General features: G+C 35.6%; 1 protein-coding gene across 1 annotated transcript in view; it reads right to left on the bottom strand.

Annotated features, from left to right (window-relative positions):
• Positions 1-309: 309 nt before the first annotated feature.
• Positions 310-6,350, bottom strand: part of MAATS1 (MYCBP associated and testis expressed 1) — a 66,674-nt gene continuing 60,633 nt past the window's right edge. The window contains exon 17 of the mRNA XM_006905587.3: positions 310-509. The gene's annotated coding sequence lies outside the window, so the exon portion shown is untranslated. The remainder of the gene's footprint in view (positions 510-6,350) is intronic.

Below are 6,350 nucleotides of genomic sequence, written 5' to 3'. Positions count from 1 at the left end.
CAGTTTCCAGTCTGGGGTCTATCATGAATAGTATTGCTATGGAAATTCTTATCATGACTTTTGGTACATATACTCATGCTTTTCTATTCAGTATATATCTAAGAGGTGAAATTCTGGGTCATGGAATATGCATATTTTCAACCTTGGTAGATAATGCTAATACACTATGAACAGCAAACCAAAACTACTCAAGAAATATCCAGTAACATTGTTTTTTGTTGGACTCAACATGCCAGCATATCTTCATGAACAAAATGTTGAAATGAGACACGAAAAAATTTTCTCTTGAAGTAGAGTACCCAGGAAACACTAAAGAGAATAAATCTCCTTCATTTGATTATTAATACTGAAAATCATTTTTAAATTATTGGAGTTTATGAAAAATAAATCTCCTTCCTTATGAATCGCACATTGACAAGCCCATAAGAGGTGCACATCTTGGGAGAAGCACAGACTACTGGAATTATTTATGATGATTTGTACAGCTTCTTTAAAAAAAAGGTCATAATCTGTAAAAAACAACACAAATGGTTATGGTTATGTCCTCTTTTTAGAAACAATCATTATCTGATCAATATATCTAAAAAATTACTGTGATATACAATTACACAGAGCCCTGGTTTTGAAGTCGGACAGCCCCAGACATAGCCCAGATCTGCCACTATGAGCCCCACGATCCAAACGTTTCTTGGCTCACACGGTCTCGGTTTCCAAATTCTAGCACTTAAAAAAAACTTTACATTAACTAGGTTATAACTGAAAAGTTAACATATGTACACCATTAAAAAACTGAAACTACAGAAGAATATAGACATGAGAAAAGTCAGTCACTTTCCCTTTAGTCTGACCTCCAGTCCCCAGTTTCCATGTCTAGCAACAACTACTCACCAATTTCTTGTTGATCTTTCCAGAAATAGTCTGTGTATATTGCAGGGATAATGCATGTATATACATATTTGTGCATATACATACATATTTCTAACTTTTAATTATGGAAAATGACACATACAGGAAAGTACAAAAAACCATTGTGCTGCTTAATGAATTCATGTAAAGTATTCATCTATGTAAATACCACCTAGGTCAAGAAATCCCATACGCTCTCACTTACTCCTTCCCAATCACAACCCTCTCCCTATCATCTGAAAGTAATCACTATTGTTTTTATTTGATTTTTACAGTAAACACTTCCTTGCTTTTCTTTATATCTTTACCTCCTAATTATACATTCATAAACACCATAGTTTAGTACTGGTTTTGAACTTTATATAAATAGACTTTTTTTTTTTTTTTTACTTTTGGCCTTTTTTGAACCTTATTATATCTGCAAGATTTATCCATGTTGTTGTATTTAGTTCTACTTCATTCATTTTAACTGCTGTAGAGATTTACATACTTTTTCTGCAAAGATCCTGACAGCAAATATTTTAGGCTTTTGGGCCAAAAAGACAAAATCAAGGATATTCTACAGGTACTCAAAGAAAAAGAGAGAAAACAAACTGTCACAGTTTTCTTTATTGATAAAATTCAAATATAGTAACAATAATTGACTATATTTTTTGTAATAGAGGTCTACTAATGAGAAGAATGGAACTCTTATTTAAGAGATAACATTTTGTCTGAGGTTCAAATCATCAAAATTGATTGCACATGTTCACCTGCTAATGGTGATAGGTAATGAGACATCTCTCATCTCAGCTTTGAAAATGTCTTTCACACAGATATGTGCTACCAATACTAATATCTATCCATGAGCATATGCTTTTAATTGTGTACATTTATTACTTAGAAGGTACTTTTAGAATTCCATTAGATTCTTCTCTTGAAATTTTTTTAACATGTCATTACAATGCAGATTAATCACTTCTGACTGAAGGTTAGGTGAGCATGTCTTCATTGCACGGTTAAACAGATTTTGAAATATGGAAATTCCTTTGACTTGTTTCAAGGTCAAAAACATGGTCCCGGAAATACAGTTTAAACTCAGAAAATATAGTCACTATAAATATGTGTGGGAATTGAAATCTTGCTTCTAGTTTTAATTTTGACAGTACAGGAAGTATATGAAGCGGCTTAATATCCCCTAGGCCCTCTGCCTTTGGCAAGCCTGAGTCTCAGCTCATGCCCAGGCGTGGCCAATGCCCCAAGGGAAGAAAATGGCCAGTGACCTCAGATCATTTAGGAAGAACTCTTTACTTCTCTACCATTTTAATTCATCTAGTCCCCTTTGTTTCCACTGCTCTCCAATGTCTTTAAAAATATGACATTTACAGTGAATCCATCCTTTCCTCTAATTATTGCAGCTACCTATTACAGCCTACCTAGAATCAGAAGACATGACTATTTTCTGTTTCATCAATTTCTGTAATTTTTATTTATTTCCTTCTTTTACTTTTTTTTTTGCATCTAATTTTCTGTTATTTTTCTAATTTCTTTAAAAGGATGCTTAATCTTTTCACCTTTTCTAATAAACACCTTTAAGACTACAATTTTCCAGCTAAGTGCTACATTAGCAGCATTCCACAAGTTTGATAAATATACAGCATTTTTGTTATTTTTCAGTTCAAAATATTTTTGACTTTCTATTCTGATACTTTCTTTGATGAATACTTATTTACACCTATATTTCTTAATTTCCAAACATGTATCTTATTATTGATTTCTAGTTTCATTGCATTTTTACCAGAGAACATACATGATTTAAACCCTGAAATGGCTAACACTTGCTTTGCGACACATTTTGTGGATAGCTGCCTTCTAGTTATGTCCTCACATAGCAGGAAAAGATACAGAGAGCAAACTCTCTGGTGTCCCTTCTTATAAAGAAACTAGTTCCATCATGATGGACCCACCCTCATGATCTCATCTAATTCTAATTATCTCCCACAATCCTCATCTCCAAATGCCAACACAATGGAGGTTAGGGCTTCAACTTATGAATTTTGCGGTGACATGATTTAGTCCATAACATTCCACACCTGCCCCCCAAGATTCACATCCTTCTCACTTGAAGAATACATTCATTCCATCCCAACAGCTCCAAAGCCTTAACTCATTTGAATGTCAACTCTAAAGTCTAGAGTCCAAAGTCTGATCTAAATATTATCTAAATCAGATACAGGGGAGACTCAAGGTATGATTCATCTTGAGGTAACATTCTCCTGTAGCTATGAACCAAACAAGTTATGTGCTTCCAAAATACAATGGTGGAACAGGCACAGAATAGATATTTCCATTCCAAAAGGGAGAAATCAAAAGGAAGGAGTAATGGGACTCAAGTAAGTCCAAAGCCCAGTCAGGCAAATTCTGTTGGATCTTAAAGCTTGAGATGAATCCTTTTTGGCTCATTGTCCTGCCTTCCAGGTCACTGGAATGGCGGCATTACTCCTACAGCTCTGCTAGGTGGCCCCGCTTCTTCAGCTCTGCTGTGTCCCCACCTCATGGCTCTCTGTGGTGATCCCGTCACTACAGCTCTGCTAGGGTAGGGTTCTACAGGTGATCCCACCCTTAAGATTCTGAGCAGAGGCCATCTGACCTGTTGAAACTGAGACAGTGGCCCTGATAATTTCTGAATTACCTTCAGGGTTATTTTTCCCTCTTCTTGAAGAATTGTGCACATTTGCAGCATAATAGCTCTATCTTCTCATCCTGTCAAATCCAAGAAGTCTGACAGTCTCCTTCATTTCATCCTGTCTCCAACACTTTCATTTCAAATTGGCAGAATCCCTACTCTTACACTCCCATAAGCTCTTTATCAAATAGCTGCTCAGCTACATCCTTTGTGTTCTTTCTCATCTTTTGAAATATGGATAAGCTAAGATCTTCAAGTTCTTGTTCCTTTTTGTTTAACAATTACTTCTTCGATTCATCTCTGCTTTCACATTTTACTATAAGCAGTCAGGAGGAATCAAATTGCTCCTTTAATACTTTGCTTAGAAATCTTCTCAGCTAAATATGGAATTTCATTGCTTGCAAGTTCTAACTTCCATAAAACATTAGAATGAAGTTCAGCCAAGTTCTCTGCCACTTTATAACATGGACTGCCTTTCCCCCATTTCCAATAATAATACATTCCACGTTTCTGTCTGAGACCTCACTAGAACTGCCCTTAAGACCCATATTTTTAGCATGTGCTTCAAAATTCTTCCCACCTCTACCCATTACCTAGTCCCAAAGCTACTTCCACGTGTTCAGGCATTTGTTAGAGCAGACCTCCACTCCTGGTACCAAAATCTATCTTAATCAGATCGGGTTGCCATAACAAAATACCATAGATTGGGTGGCTTAAACAACAGAAATTTATTTCCTCACACTAATGGACACTAGAAGTCCTAAGTAGTAAGTAATTTTAAAAATCTATGTTTAACACTTCCAATATTTTAAATTCCTTTAGGTCTGTCTCTATTATCTGTAATTTCTGTTGCTGCTTATATTTGCTGTGCCTCCTCATACATGTGGATATCCTCAATTGTATTCTGGAAATTGTACATGAAAAATTGTTTGTAAAAATTAACCAAGGTCTAAGATGATGTCAAGTTTCTCCAAAGAGAATTTAAGTTTTATTTCTGACAAGTTCCTTCGGGCAACAAGAATCAAGGATCTCTTAAATCCATTTCTGGAATTGAGATTTTTTTTTTTTTTGGATCATTCGGACGATCAGAAGCTAAACTGCAAAGTATGTGAGGGATGGTTTACTTCCAATTAACCCTTACAATTATGGCATAGCCTTTTGGAGTCCCACCTCAAGTGGAAGAGGTTTACCAGGGCCTCAACTTTGACTCCAGTTTTTGTTCCCCTGGTTTTAAAAACCTGATAAAAGCATTGCTCAGCCTTTCAGCCATATTTTCTATAAAAAAGTGGCTCCAAATGCCAGACTCAACATTCTGAATTTGTCTTCTAGATTTCTGCCCAGAAATTTCTATTTTGTTAGCGCTACTTGTCTTCTTCAGAAAAAAAGTTTTTTTAAGCAATGGTCCATGCTTACTGCCCCTTTTTCTAAGCATTATTAAATAATTTCACATCTATCCTTCCCTCCTTTCTTCTGAGAGAAGGAAAAGAGAGTAATATATACTATGGGGTGCCACTAAGTATCATGTTCTAGCCACTTAATAAATTATTAAGAAGATACTTTATTAATTTATTGGTTGCTTTTCCTTGCTGAGTATCTGTAGTTAGCCTAGCAACTAGATTTTTTAAACTACATTTTATGATTACAATATGCTTTACATAGGTTTTAATGAAATATATTTTACTTTCACTGAGTATAAAAGAGAAAATCATTTAAACATTCTTCTGACTTGATTTCACAGCTCACCATGGATGTCATAGAATAGGTGTTACACTCAAAAGTAAAAGCAGATGTATTCAATTTAAACTATGTAAATTATTAATCTTATTAAAAGTAAAAAAAATGACTACCCTAACTTTTATCACAGCAGTAAGATAGGCAAAATGCTTTGGTCCTTGAATTTGTATTACATAGATAGTATTTAACACTACACATAAATACATGGTTTTTTATCTTCAATGGTTTCAGAGGTTATTTCGTTATTAAAAACAAAAGTTTTTTAGCTGTGATTTATAGCCACAGCTTGATATTTAAGAGAACTTGATCAATTTTCTCTCTGCTCTCTTTCTTAATTTCCCCCTCATCTCAACCTTTTTTCCACGATCCTCTTTTATTGAGACTTAAGATCCCTATAGATGCCCCTGCAGAGGGTCTCTTGGTCACTTGTGCATGGACAAGCCTGAAGTGAAAGGAAATTATTTGTGTAAGATTATAGAGTTAGTGGCAGAGCTGGCCAATACCCAAATCTTCTGAATGCCAGGCTCAAATTTCCCTTAAACCTCGGTGCCTTCCCTAACCTCACAGCATACCCTCAGGCCAAAACAGTGAATGATGTGCCTCACCGTGGGCGGGCTGAGAGAAAAGTCAGAGGCAAACTGTTCACTTCATTTCCCCTTCTCATGAGAATTTTACTTTCAAATGACTCTCTAGCTCTGCTCTCCTAGTATCTGACAGGTGGTAATGCCAACTATGTTACTAAGCAACACTACTTAAGGTAAAATGACTCCTGATTAATAACTGACATCTGGCTGGGAGGAATTATAAATGGACTATTAATACTGAATAGGAAACTGTAGCTTTGGGCTTTCCTGAGTGTGCTAACTTTTGTCAATGGGTAAATCCAATGGGCAGAGGACCTGAACAGATACTTCTCCCAAGAAGACATGCAAACTGCCAACATATGACACATGAAAAGATGCTCAACTTCACTAGCTATTATGGAAAATGCAAATCAAAACTACAATGAGATACCACTTCATACCTGTTAGAATGGCTATCATCA

The sequence above is a fragment of the Pteropus alecto genome, unplaced genomic scaffold (assembly GCF_000325575.1).
Source record: "Pteropus alecto unplaced genomic scaffold, ASM32557v1 scaffold251, whole genome shotgun sequence".
In the NCBI taxonomy this organism is placed as follows: Eukaryota; Metazoa; Chordata; class Mammalia; order Chiroptera; family Pteropodidae; genus Pteropus; species Pteropus alecto.
The sequence above is the reverse complement of the archived record's forward strand: the minus strand, read 5'-3'. Positions and strand labels throughout refer to the sequence as shown.